The 13,897-nt window shown below is 54.4% G+C and overlaps 1 protein-coding gene across 1 annotated transcript in view; it reads right to left on the minus strand.

Annotated features, from left to right (window-relative positions):
• CAMTA1 (calmodulin binding transcription activator 1) overlaps positions 1-13,897 on the minus strand; it is a 938,433-nt gene that overhangs the window by 171,695 nt on the left and 752,841 nt on the right. The gene's annotated exons all lie outside the window — the stretch shown is intronic.

Here is a 13,897-nt window from a genome sequence, read left to right on the forward strand (position 1 = left end):
AAAAAAAAAAAAAAAAAGTGCTAGGATTACAGGCATGAGCCACCTCACCTGGCCAGAGTCCTTTCTTGACCCTTGATCAGGAAAGCCCACAGGCCTTATGCGTATCTAGAAATGCATCTAGACAGCAATTTCTGGTTTATTCACTCATCATCTACTTCTTCCCACTGGGTCACCAGCTCTCTGAGAGGAGGAACTCCAGGACTCCAAATCCCCAGGACTTAGAATCATGCCTGGCACACACTCTTCAATAAATATTAAGGACCTGCCCCAGGTGATCCACTGTGCAAGATATGCTGTTTCTCCCCCGGGAATGTCTTGACTGGCAAAGCCCGGAACTTTGCTGAGCCATCTCTGGCTGTTTTCAGGCCTGGATGAGAACTCAACACCCCAGAGTGGAGTGGCATGAAGAAGCTTTAAAAGGCTGAGATGGCAGGATGGAATAATGGCTTTTGGGATGTAGGCACCTGAAGCCCGATCCCATCATCTAGATGCTGTGGGACTTGGACACATTCCTTAATAAGCCTCTAAGCATCAGTTTGCTCCTCGGAACAGCAGTTCTGCCTCTCAGCCCTGCTGAAGTTTAATGCAATATTGCATTTCATGAGGTCATGATGCCTGATCCTGCCCTTAGGTTTAACAAATGGCTGTAGCTATTACTGTTGTTACTGTTATAGAGGCTGAGGTGTGTGAGGGTGGGGAGGACCTCCCGGAGAATCCTCGTTTTCTAAGGTAGAGGATGCAGGAGATGCTGGTTGGCTCCAGTGAGGACACTGTGTGTCCTACGTTCAGGGCGCAAACAAGCTTCCGACCTGACCCAAAGCCTCCCAGAGGCAACCCATGCAGCAACGCCTGGACACTCCCCACTCCTTCTGCACTGGTAGGCAGCTCGCAGGACAGCAGGTCTTTCCCATGGCCCTGTGTCCCTAAGAGTCCCTGCCCTGGTCATCAGGGGACCCCCAGAGGGTGCTGGCCTATTCCAATAGGATTCTACCCATGTCTCATGCCTGGAATCGTCACCAATTCAATCACTCCATGAATATCTGTCCTGTTACCTGTTAGGAAGCAGGCAATGCTACTGCAAGGTGCTGGGATCCAACAGACCCCCGGCCTACTGCATGTGCCACAGGGGAGGTGCACTGGCGAGAGAGATGTGACCAGATGAAGATACTGTCTGCTGCCAGTGTGGTGAGCTAGCACAAAGGGGAAGGACAGTGATGGCAAAGACAGTGATGGGCGTGGTTGGGGAAGAGGCCTTCAAGGAGGGCCACTGAGCTGAGCTCTAAACTGTGAAAATTGGCTTGGCATGGTGGCTCACGCCTGTAATCCCAGCACTTTGGGAGGTTGAGGTGGGCAGATCACCTGAGGTCAGGAGTTCGAGACCAGCCTGGCCAACATGACAAAACTCCATCTGTACTAAAAATATAAAAATTAGCCAGGTGTGGAGGCGTGCACCTGTAATCCCAGCTACTTAGGAGGCTGAGGCAGGAGAATCACTTGAACCCACGAGGCAGAGGTTGTAGTGAGCTGAGATCACGCCATTGCACTCTAGCCTGGGTGACAAGAAGGAAACTCCATCTCAAAATAACAAACAAACAAACAAACAAACAAACAAACAAACAAACTGTGAAAACCAGGCAGCCACACAAGTCGAGGGAGGTGCGGCAGGCAGAAGGAGCTACCAGGGAAAAGCTGTGAGCTTGGCTTGTTTGTAGGAAGGAAAGGAGCCAGCGTGGCCTGAGCATGGTGGACCATGGGCAGAGAGATCCAAAGTGAGACCCCCCAGGGCAGGTGGGAACCAAACAGTGCAGGGCACATTCTGGCTAGAGTGGTAACTTGGATTTCACCCTGAGAACAGGAGTCACAGGAGGGATTCTAGTGGCCACTGACCCCTCAGACGGGAGGGTTTCTCACTTGTTATCATGAGCCCTTCCTTGCCATTTGGTTTGCTTAAACAATGAAGAACTGATTAGAAGTTTTAATTATTCCTGGAAACTTTGAGGCCTTGGAGCAGTGTGCAAAGGCCTAGTTTAAACGTTTTACAATAACGGTCTGTTAACAAATTCCAGACTTAATTTATCCAAGAACTTGTTAAAATTCCCTCTGTGCAGCCACAAAGGAATGCGCTTTTGAAGTCATTTACTTACCAATAAATTACAGTGGTCTGAAATCATTAGCAGCAAAGTAAATTGTTTTAATTGATCTGAACTTCGTTCCGACCCAGGGACTCCGATTTTGTGCAACTGCACTTTCTCAAGGTCTAAAATAACAAATTAATCTCTTTTGAATCCTGTCATCTTTGGATTGGTCCTTTCTCAGAGACCAGGAAGGAACAAGAATCAATGGTGGGATAGGGTTTGCTGCAGGGCCCGGGAACTGCACAGAAATACTTCAGTTTCGGAGTGAGGGTCTAGTCCCAGGTTACTCTTCTCATTATGGGGGAAATGGCAAACCTCAGAGAACCCAGTATCAGTTTCTGGTCCTGGGTTGTGGTCACATGCTTGATAGCCATGGAATCACCAGTCCTATCTGTTTCGTGCACTTTTCTGTAGGTACAGTATATATGACGATAAAAACAAGAGCAAATGCGAAAGTGAAAATACACTTAAAAATAATTTAGAGAGGTTTTGTCTGGTGACCCTGATTCTCTGACAGCCTCCCGGAAAAGCCCTGCCGTCAGCTCTGTGAAAACCCCTCTCTCTCGGGGCCCTTCCCTGATGCTGCCAGAGTCTGACACCCACTGCCCAGTCTCTCTGGGGGTGGGCAAAGGTGCCAGTCCTTTTGAAAGCAGGACCATAAAGTGACCAGGGCTGTGCTTTGGGACACCTCTAAGGTTCTCTCCAAAATTAACACTGTCTGGTGGGGGGGAGGGAGTTGGAATGCTGGCTGGCTGTCAGCCAACTGCCCACTCCAAGTATGCTAGTGGGTGGGGGCATCTCCAGCTGTAGCCCTCATGAACCACCCTCCAAGGTGCAGGCAGCAACGCCAGACTGTCTCAAATCAGAGATGCCAGCCCAAGGGGCCAGTGCAGGGTTCCTGGCCCTTCATCCTGAAGAGCCAGCTGGGCCTGGTTATATCGCGGTGGGTAGATGAGTGCGGGGTCCCAGTACTCATCCAAATTGCCCCAACCAGGGCCCACACCTGCTCTGACCCTGTGGAATGTGCTGCTCTTTCTGTCTGAAATTTTCCTTCCCTTTATCTCACTGCTTCCACGTAAGAGGCTGAGAATCAGCCCTGGCCAGGGACTCATAGCCGCAGCAGGGCCTTGATGACTCGGAGCTGTGCATGAATCCTCCTAGAGCTGCCTTAGTTGTGAGGGCAGTATTGGGGGCTTATGTCCTATAGATCCCCTCACCCCTGCCTCAGGGAGATGCAAGTCCTGGGACAGCCTGTACGGGCAAATAGGCAATGTTGAAGTTCAGGGCAGAGACTTCCAGGAAAAGGATCCAAACTCAGGGTGTGGCCCTCAAGTTCTTCTTTCAGGAGCAAGCTCCATGTGATCTTATTAAGCCAGGGTGTGCAAAGGGCTTTAAAATCCCATCTGCACACAACCCCACCTTGTGCAGCCAGCAAGAGGGAGGCTGATCAAACAAGAGGAGGCCAGGGCTGAAGCCACACAGCCAGAAGGGCAGCCGGGCTTTGAGGCTATCACAACAGTTTATCTTGGCGGCGTTGATGGAGGGCCCCGGAGGTAGCTGTGAAATTTACAAGCGGAGGATGATTTGCATCTGAGCAAACCCTCCTGTTATTATTCCTGGAATAAGGGGAACACCGGGGCAAGGGCTTCAGGGGTCCATCCAGAGGCCTCGTCCAGTCTCCCTGTCAGCATCACTAGAGCAGAGAATTTCTTTCCTAGAATGTGGAGCAAATCTTGCAGGATTTACCCCACAGATGCTGAGCGACAGAGGTCGAGGGAAGGCTATCTCGAGCCAGCGGAGACAACCACTGCTGGCCAGAACTGCAGACCTGCACAGAGTGACGGACACCATGTGTCAAGCCATCAAGCCACAAGTGCCGACTGCTCTCACCAAGAGGATTTGCCTCCCCTGGATCCCCAAGCATCCCACAGTCAAGCTCTGCTCCTTCATTTGGAAATGACACGAAAATATCATAGGAAAATTGACTTGAGGACATCTGCTCCTCAACGCCTGAACAAATGCAGGGGACATGTGGGGAACCCTGCCACGGTGGCCAGGGTGTGTAGAGCCCCCAGGAAGTGGGCACCACCCACCCCTACTGGGGCACCCTCTCGTTGGTAGACCTGAGGACAGGCACAATGCCCAGTCCAGTGCCCAGGGAAGGCCTGGCTCTGCCAGGAGGAAGGGGAGGGACCACAACATCCTGACCCTGTTGGCCCTCAGGAAAGAGGAGCCTGGGGCAAGTCTCTTTCTCCAGAAGGGGGAAATATGACGGCACTACAATTCCCTCCCCAGCCAAGCCCTCATCTCACGGAGGAAACAAATGCTAATGGAAGCGGTTAAAATGGAAAGGGAGTCTGTTTCTCCTTAACTGTCTCTGGCTGTACAAAATTCTGAGAAGCGATTGAAGGTAAATTGCTTGGTTTTCAATTTTAAGCTGCACTTATCCAAGCACGATCAGTCTTCCCTGGTCGTGGCAGAAAATAATAAGCACCTGATGCGGGGTTGCCCTGGTGCCCAATAACATGGTGGGATCGCATCCCCATTTCATTACAGAAGACAGAGTGTGCTTTAAGCAAGTTTATTGATATGATAAATTGCCCCGTCACTTCCCTGTGGGTGAATCTCCTGCCTAGAGCTGTTGGTCCTGCGCCAGGGGCAGGCACCCACTGGCAGAGAGCAGAGGTCCCTCTGGCCATGCTGCCAGGAGCCCGGTGGTGGCCCTGGGGTTGCCCTGCAGGGGAGGGAACCACATGGGCAACTGTGGCTGGAGCTGCTCAGATCGCCCTGGCCAGGAGCTGGGGTGGCCGTACTGCATGGGACCCGAGAGTCCAAGGTCTGCAGTCTGCAAGACCTGGGCTCCACTTCGTGGCCTTATGCATACCAAGCTCTTCAGTGTCCTTAGCTGTCAAATGGAGGTGGTGATGGCAATAGTGAGGGTTTAGATAAAATGATCTTGGTGATGGCACTGGTGAAGGTTTAGATAAAATGATCTTGGTGATGGCAATGGTGAGGGTTTAGTTAAAATGATCTTGGTGATGGCACTGGTGAGGGTTTAGATAAAATGATCTTGGTGTTGGCAATGGTGAGGGTTTAGATAAAATGATCTTGGCGTTGGCAATGGTGAGGGTTTAGATAAAACAATGCTTGCAGAGGCGTTAGTGTAGTGTGATTATGAAGCCCAGGGCCTCCTGGGCCCCTGGAGCCCGCCCCCCGGGACTATCCTGACTGTGTGTGGCAGAGCAAAGGGCTCCAGACTGTACAGCCACCTCTCACCAGACCTGGCAGACCCGGGGTGCCCAGCGAGGCCACACCAGTGTGGGTGTCAGATGGCAGTGAGAACTGGGGTGGGGGTTGTCTGGCCACAGGTGCTTGTCCTGGGGTAGAGATTTTCCTGGCTGAGAGGCAGAGAGAGACCTTGTCAATGGGCAGGGCCTGTGACTTTCTGTGGGATCCCAGCCCTGGAGTCTAGTCCCATAGCCCCAGTGACCCAGAACAGCACCCAGGGCCACTGTCAGGCCAGCCCAGTGCCCACCTGCATGGTGGAGGCTGCCACTCTCACTTGAACAAGGAATGAACGGCCAGGGCCAGGCACCGATAGAGGATCAAGAACCTGTTCTCCCAGAAGCTACAGCTGCCATCTGGGCCGAGGGAGGAGGGTTCTGGGGAGGTACCCAGTGCTTTACGTTTCCTTCCAGGAAAAGCCATTGTCATCTCTGAGCCTGACCTCTCAGGTCTGCTCTCTCTGGGGCCTTCTCTGTTCCCCATGACCCTCCCATGGGGAAGGGGTGCTTCCAGGTTCCTGCCAGTCTGAGACATGACACTGCAGACCCTGGGTGCAGGAGGAGAGGTTCCTGCAGAAGCTGGGTGCTCGGGGGAGCCCAGGTGTCTGCAGCCCATATGAGGTTCTCATCTCTAAACACTTCAGATGAAGATAAATGGATGTGAAAGGAGCATATCCCCCTCAACCATGTAAACACGAGGCGGCAGACGAGTAAGTAACATTAGGCCTGACACGGGGAAGCTGCGAGGTATTACTCACCCTGATAAGTTTAATGTATAATTTAGAAACATATCATCAAAATGGGAAAAAAGGGAAGAACCTCTTAAATAACTCTGAAAGATATTCAGCTCAGAAATCACGGGCAGTTAGAGTGGAGGGCGTGCTGCCTACTCACCGCAGACGCAGGCCCCGCACTCCCGGTAATTGGATTTAGATGGATCTGTGAGCAGAGCCCTTTAGGAAGGAAAGATTCACCCTTTCCAGAAGTGGGGAAAGGGCGGGGGTTTAGGGTGGCGGTATCTGTCTGGCCGGGGCTCTGCCAGGCACAGCAGGGCTGTCTGCAGGAGCCAGGCTGCGTGGGTGGATGGGCTTAACTCCAACAGGCTATGAATTCTTCGTGGCGGCTGGGTGAGCCCCCTACCTCCTGCCACAGACGCCTCTCCCCTCTCACCTGGTCTGGGATGGGGGTGGGGGAGGGAATGCATGCAGACAGACAGAGTGGCTGGGGAATAGGAACAAGTCTAGGCATTTAAACCCCTCCCCTCCTGGGAGAGCTGGTGGTGAGTGCAGGTGGTCACGGGGGCGGGGTGGTTGGGGACATCACAGACCCCTGCCCTGGTGTATCCGGGCTACTTTGAGTCGACCAACCCCTCCTGGGTGGCAAACCCCTCCCCTAGCCACAAGGTGGGGATGCCCCCATCCACACTGCTGTTATGCTTCTCTGCTCACCCCACAGTGAGGGACACCTCACTTCCCCCACAGCCACCATGTGAGCCACGTGACCCCTGTACAGCATGGGACCCCTCTGAGCCCCTCCTGTCTTCCTGGTCACATCTCAGGGCTGTCCACGGTCCCCCACCCCGATCCCTGACGTGGTGAGTACCCAGTGGGACTAGGAGGAGACAGTGTCGCTGGTGTGCCCAGGTAGGGGTATGCTTCTACCCTTTCCAGGTATTGTTGCCCAGCTGGTGAGCTGAGGGCAGAGGAGTACTGGGATAGGAGGGACCACCACGGGGACGGGGTGGTGCCAGTTAGGCCTGGGCCCTGGAGTAGGGCTTCACAGCCTGGCCTGGGCGCCCAAGTCACGCCAAGGTGTCAGTATTGTTTGGAAGCTGCAGGAGGTTCGGTGCGGCTCCAGGGTTTAGAACTCCAGGCTGGAGGCTGAAGAGCGCCCTTGGCTTGCAGCATGGGCTTTATCTTGGGCCTCTGGGGAGTGCAGATAAGGCACCTTCTGCGATAAGGGAGAGGACTCCGACATCCGAGACAAGGACATTTCCCTAATTTGTGGACTTTTGTCTTTAGAGCGTGTCCACAGCCAGTTCTTGAGGCTTAAACTCAAGTGTGGATCCCCACTGCTGGGCCCTGAGATGCAGCTGCAGGGAGGGGCCGCCCACACTGGAGGGCACCCGGGGGCCCGAGGGATGGACGTAGCCAGGTGCCTGGCTGGGAGTGGGCGCCTTCCTCCTCCTCCAGGCTCCTCCAGTTTTCATTCCAACCTGTTCTCACCACCTTGTCTGTCTGGGAACTGCCCTGGCTGCCCCAGCCCTTTCCCACAATCTTGGGGATTTCCACCACGAACTTGTCCCTGCCCTGTGAGTGCGTCTGAGGAGCTGGACCCAGGGTCCTGGGAGACATAGAGAGGAAGGCTCAGCTGGGAACCAGACAGGTTTACATAAGGAAAGCTGCATCGAGAAGGGAGGTGGGAGGCAGGGGAGGTGGGGGCAGACTCTACCAAGGCCCCGCAGCAGGAAAGCTGGAGGCAGATGAGGGACGGATGAGCCATGTCTCTGACTTGCCTGCCCACAGGGGAGCCCCATTCTAGGACGTATGAACTGGGCACCCCGCATCCTGGCCATTCCCCTTCTGCCCCTGAGGCACCTATTCTTGTCGTCCCATGGCCCATTGTCCTCCGGCGGCCTCCCACTCTTACCCTGTGCACCAGTAGCCAGCGTGATCCCACGTTCACATTCTTCCACTGGCTCCCCTCCACACTCACGGTGAAACCCCAAGTCCTTACAATGCCTGCAGGCTGGACTCATCTGCTCTGGTCACCTCTATAGCCTCGTCACTCCCGTAGGAACCCACTGGAGGCGGGCTGGCCTCCTGGCTATTTTTAAGAGACTCCAAGCTTACATCCACCCCAGGGCCTTTGCACATACTCTTCCCTCTGTTGGGGTTGCCATTCCCTAGATACGCTCGTAGCCCATCCCACTGCTCTCAGGGCTCTGCCAGGTGCCCCTCTGCAGAGGCCCCTTCTTGGCTACTCTATCCCCAACCCTCCCGTACCCCTTCCTTTACTCTGCCTGGCTGTCGTTACTGCATTTATCACTATCTTAAATTATATTACAGGCCCACAATCCAATTCCAAAATCCATAAAACTCTAAAAGCCAAAAGCTTGTTCATAACTCATTTGGTGGCAAAACGTGACCTGAACTGATGTGAGGCTATTTATAGTCTCAGTTCATCCCTCTTCGTGTGAATATTCATACATTTTGCTGCAGAAATATTAATGCATCTGATTATGGGGTGCTACTGTACACCCCGCCGGGGACATTACATAATATATGGTCTATATGCCATATTCTGTTTCTAAAATGCAAAGTCTGAAGGCTTAAGCCACATTTCTAAGCCTCGGCATGAGTACTGGCATTGTGAGATGGATAACTCTGCCGTGGGGGCTGTCGGGGCACTGCAGGATGTTTACAGTGTCCCCAGCCTCCACCCACCAGATGCCAGTAGCAGCCAATAGCAGCCTCGGGCCCCCAGGTGTGCTCCAGTGTGGACAGCCCCTACCTGCAGCTGCGTCTCAGGGCCCAGCAGCAGTGGGGGTCCACACTTGAGTTTAAGCCTCGACGCCAGTCACAGCCTCAGCTGTGACAACCAACAGCATCTCCAAACACTGCCAGATTGCCCCAGGTGAGGACCTCTGGTCTAGGTATATCTGACTTTAGGGGTTTCAGATGCGGGGCTGCGCACCTCTCTCCAGTTATTTATCTACTGACATGAAATATAAACCCCATGCGGGTAGAATCCCTGTTCTTCTGTTCTCTGCTGCACACCCAGCGACCAGTGGTGTCTACCCCAGAGCGGGTACTTAATTCTGACAAAGACTCCTTCCTTCGACTAAAACTTTAGTTAGGTTCTGCTGAGTCCTCTGCTGGACTCGGCCCAAACTCGGGCTTCTCTCTCTGTCGTGGGATTTTAAGCAACAATCCTGCCGTCAACTTAGCAGAAACCCCCACCTTGGTATCTGACCACCCTCCACATCGTCTCCCCCTGGCCTGCCTGTAGGCCTAATCCAAGTGAGTCAGTTCAGCCAGAAGCCCCTGACACTTGGCCATCCTCTCAGTCAGCTTCTGTCCCCTGACGCCCCCTACTCCTTTGTGATAAATCCTCACTTATCCTTGCTGGAGTCAGAGTTCAGCCTGATCGCTCTCCCCTACTGTACGACCCCATTGTGGTGGTCCCTGAACCTACAGCCATGGCACCCCTGAAATAATGTCTGCCTTATCATCTTTAACAAGCATAATGAATAACGCTTTTCCTTAACAATACAGAAGTGTGGCACAAAGAAAGAAAGGGTTATATGATTCCTCTAGCAGGCACCTGGAGTCCCCACCCTAAGGGTTTATCAGAATGTTCTTGACACCCCCTCCCCAAGCAGAATGCCGTGGACGCTCCAGTCTCCATCCTGGCTCATCTTCGGGGATGCTAGAGCACCCATCAGAGCTCAGGGGCCCAGGGAGCTTCCCAGTGCCCAGATCTGATGCCACTCCCACGTGGCCACCCTCAGACTGTTGGTCCCTAGGGCGAGGACAGTGATCTGGGTCTACCTCCCGGGAGACGGCGCCTCTAAGTGGCGGGACACCCACTCAGCGTGTGCAGTTGAACTCCCTGTGTCTTCCTGTGCCCCTGTGCAGGTCTGGGCACCGGGGCAGACCTTGTGGATCAGAGTGGACTTGGGATGGGACAGAGCCTCCAGACGGCCCTCAGAGTCTGGTCACTGACCCCCAGAGGCGGCGGGGAGTGTCAGGGATAAGCTCTAGGATGTGGCTTTTGTCCTGGCAGAAATGCTCAGAGCAGGTTCCACAAAGGGGAAGACTGCTGGGTCCTACCCCACCCCTCTTTCCATGCAGGGCCAGCCTCTGCCTGCTCACGTCCAGCGGCGGGGCGCTTCCTTTCTCCTGATGCAGCTTGGTCCACCAGAGGACAGCCCCAGCAGTTAGTCACACCTTCCTTTCATTGAGCTAAAATCCTGCAGCCCCCACCTGCTGGCCCCAGCCCCACTCCCTAGAGTTCAGAGCACCCGCAGCGCACAGTGTGTCTGGCATCCTCAGGCTCCCTTACTTCCCATCGTGTCGGGGGCCAATCTTCTCGGCTTCCCAGGACTGGCCTGGTTCAGTCTCTGCACCCCTTCCACACACCTGGGCCTCTGCTTGGCTCCTCCCTCCTTCCACACACCCCCATGCAATGTGGAACTGAGTCTTCTCTTCCCCAGGATGATCGGCAGGTTGGAGAAGGGATCCTCTTTAGGCCTCCTACTAATGCCCCCTGCTCCCTGATGATAAAGACAGGGCCCTGTCTCACCACTGGGATGTGCCCAGTCCTCAGCCTCATCTTCTGGTCCTTCTTAGCTGATGGCCACTGGAAGGTTCTGGAGCATGTGCACTCCAGGCCAAGGTGACCACACTTGGAGAACAGGGCTTTTTTACACCTAGAAGCTAGGGGCAGACTAACAGGTGATACTGTGCTGAGAGAGGGCGGGCCAAGGTAAGGTCTGGGTTACAGCCATGGAGCCCATGGAGAGGCTGCTATTGTCCCCAGGGTCCATTTCCTTCTGGTTCCTCAGTCCCCAGTCTCCTGGGTACACAGCTGCCTGGGCAGCTGCGTGACACTTTCCAGCTCCCTCTGCAGCCAGCCTTGTGACTCTGCTTGGCCAACGGTTTGTGAGCGAAAGTGGTACGTGTGAGTTCCAGGAAGTGTTCTTAAAGGGAGGGGCTGTGCCTCTCTCCTTCCTAGTGCCTGGGATGCAGACATGATGGCTGGAGTTAGAGCAGCCACACTGGACCAGAAGCTACTGGAGTGGGTGTTAGAGCAACAAGCTAGAAGGAGCCTGGGTCCCGTGGAAATTGTGCAGTCCTCACAGTAGCCCTTGACTGCCTGTTTACAGAGAGAAAAGAGGACCTTTATCCACTGAGCCTCTGTTGGCTTAGATTTTCTGCCACTCGCAGCTGAACCCAACCCCAGTGAATCCAGAGCCCAGGCAGATCTTCCTGCCGGAGAGAATCACAAAAGACTCATTCATGGCCACATCCAAGGATGCAGGGCAGGCGGTGGGTGAAGGCCGGGGCATTGAGGCCCTTAGGAGTGGAGGTAGGAGAGGATTTAGGAAATCAGGTCAGTAACACATTGCATTATCGGAAGGACAGAGAGCTCTCTGCAAACTGACAGGAGAGAGCTCCTTTCTCTGAGCAACTGCCATGTGGGCTATCATTTACGGCCGTTGCTGTTTCCTAGCTAAAGAGGATCCTGCCGTTGCTGGGGACAGCCTCCTAGAGCACAGACTCCAGCTCAGGGATCAGAGCCAGCTCCTCCTGCTGCTGGCCTACGCGTGATGTGAAAGTTACAGAAGCAACAAATGCTGCCTTCTGTCCTCCAGGGGAACGCATCCCCAGAAAGCCAACAAGAGCAGAGAGATAAGAAGAAGATGGAGAGAGCCTCGCCGGCACACGACACTCATCACACCATCCTTGTGGGCTGCGCAGCTTTGTTTAAACCCTACAACAGCCATGCAAGGAACACAGACACATTCCTGCCCTCTGGTGACTGATGAGGGGACCGAGACATGGCTTAAAGGAGGAGCTCAAAGCCCCTCAGTACAGAGTTAGAAACTACAACTGAGATGTTTGAACTCCAGAAACAGTGCTCCTTCCATTCCAGAAAATTCCCAGCAAGAGGATGCTAGCAGCCTCCTACTGCCAGACCTGCAAAGGCTCCGGTGAGGAGCAGAAACCCAGGCCGCACATGGCCGGTGTAAACACTTGCCCCTAATGGCCGCAAGGCCCACTCTCGGCCTGTCCCACCTCCAAAGGGCTTGTCCACGGCCCAGTGGAGGGAGGGTGCTCTTGTCTAGGGTCCCTGGGCCCCGGGTCAGCTTTGCCTCCTGATTTCTGGTACCCAGCCCCACCATTGTTTCTGTACTTTCTCCAAATTAAAAACCCATTGTGGTTGTTCCTAGGTAAAAAGAGTTAATTTTCAATTCGAGTGTGTGGGAGGGTGTCTCAGGGGAACAGAGTAATGAAGCTGCTAGTGCTAGTTGCAAAACAAATAGATAAATCAATGTTTCCATTTTCTCCATGTGAGAGAAGGGACACTGTTGCTTAGCAATTCAGAGAACATTGCTGCAGGCCCTTCGGAGGCGGCCATGAATGCCAGGAAAAAGTTTCTTCGAACTTCCTATCTTGGGGCCACAGCTGGATGGTGCCAGGGAAAGGGACTGATTCTGAGTGATACCCCTCAAACCTGTCCTCTCGCAACAGAGCGCCCGGCAGATGCGGGAGGCGGGGCAGGGGCTCTCAGGCCCTGCTTTTCTGATCCGACACTTCCCACGGCTCCCCAGTGCCCCTGGGACTGAGTTATCAAAAACCACGTATGTGCGGTGGCACTTTACTAAGCTCTGCAGCCATCTCATTTTCTTAACAACCTTTTAGGGTAGTTTCTATTATTATCCCATTTACGGATGAGGAAACTGAGGCCCAGCGAGGTCGTGTGGCCTTCTCAAGGTCGCACAGTCAGGACAGGGTGTTTCACACTATATGACTCTGAACCCTCTAAGGACGGGCTTGTGATGGGCATGGGTTGGAGGAGATCTTGGTTAGGGAAGAGAAAACCAAACCCTCCAAAGCCAGAGTCAAATGCCAAGTTCCCTCCGACCAGCAGCCCATCCAGGAAGACCAGTACAGGAGGGATTTTGCACAGTGCTGGGCAGAGCCAGCCTCGGGGCCAGGTGCCCAGGGACCTTTGGTGCCACCGTGAATGAGTGGTATTACCAGTCTCTGACATGGCTGTCCCCAAACGTGGGAGGGCTTGGCACTTGTTAGTGGTTCCTCCATGTGTGGGTGTCCTGTCTGCCACCTGGCTCATGGGAAGAGGGCCGTGTCTCTGAGGTCTCCATGGCGTCTTCCATGCCCAAGGTGGGGCACACTACCCCGGGACCTCCATGGCTCCCATCAGCCCCCTCGCCTGTCTTCCTTCTTCTCCCCCAGACCTGCTGCATCTGAGCCCCTTCCTTCCTGGGTTCCCCTCATTCACAGGGCTTCCTTCCAGAAAGCTCCTCCTCTTCTCCATCTGCCCCCATTCCCCCCAGCAGCTCCCACGGTCTAGATGTGGACACCCCCTCAGGAGCCTCAGCCCCCACAGCCCCAGGGAAGGGAACCCTCCTTCCTCTTCTGGTCTGAACACAAAGACCTCGGCCAGGAGCTCCTCCCGCTGCCTCAGTCCACACACCAGTGTCCTCTCGGACTGTGAGCCCGCTGTGGGCAGGGATGCTCCCTGTGGTCCGGAAGGCCCAGCTTCCAGCTGTGTGCCTGGCACAGGCCAGAGGCCAGAATGCACGTGTGAGTTGACTGGAGAGAGGGTAGATTCATCTGGGCTGCCACAAGTTTACGGAGCCCCCACTTCTCACAGCAAGCGTCACCCAGGTGCCACGACCCAGACCTCAGAACTGTCCACGGAGCCCCCACTTCTCACAGCGAATGC

This window comes from Colobus angolensis, unplaced genomic scaffold (assembly GCF_000951035.1).
Source record: "Colobus angolensis palliatus isolate OR3802 unplaced genomic scaffold, Cang.pa_1.0 Scaffold170, whole genome shotgun sequence".
Classification (NCBI taxonomy): domain Eukaryota; kingdom Metazoa; phylum Chordata; class Mammalia; order Primates; family Cercopithecidae; genus Colobus; species Colobus angolensis.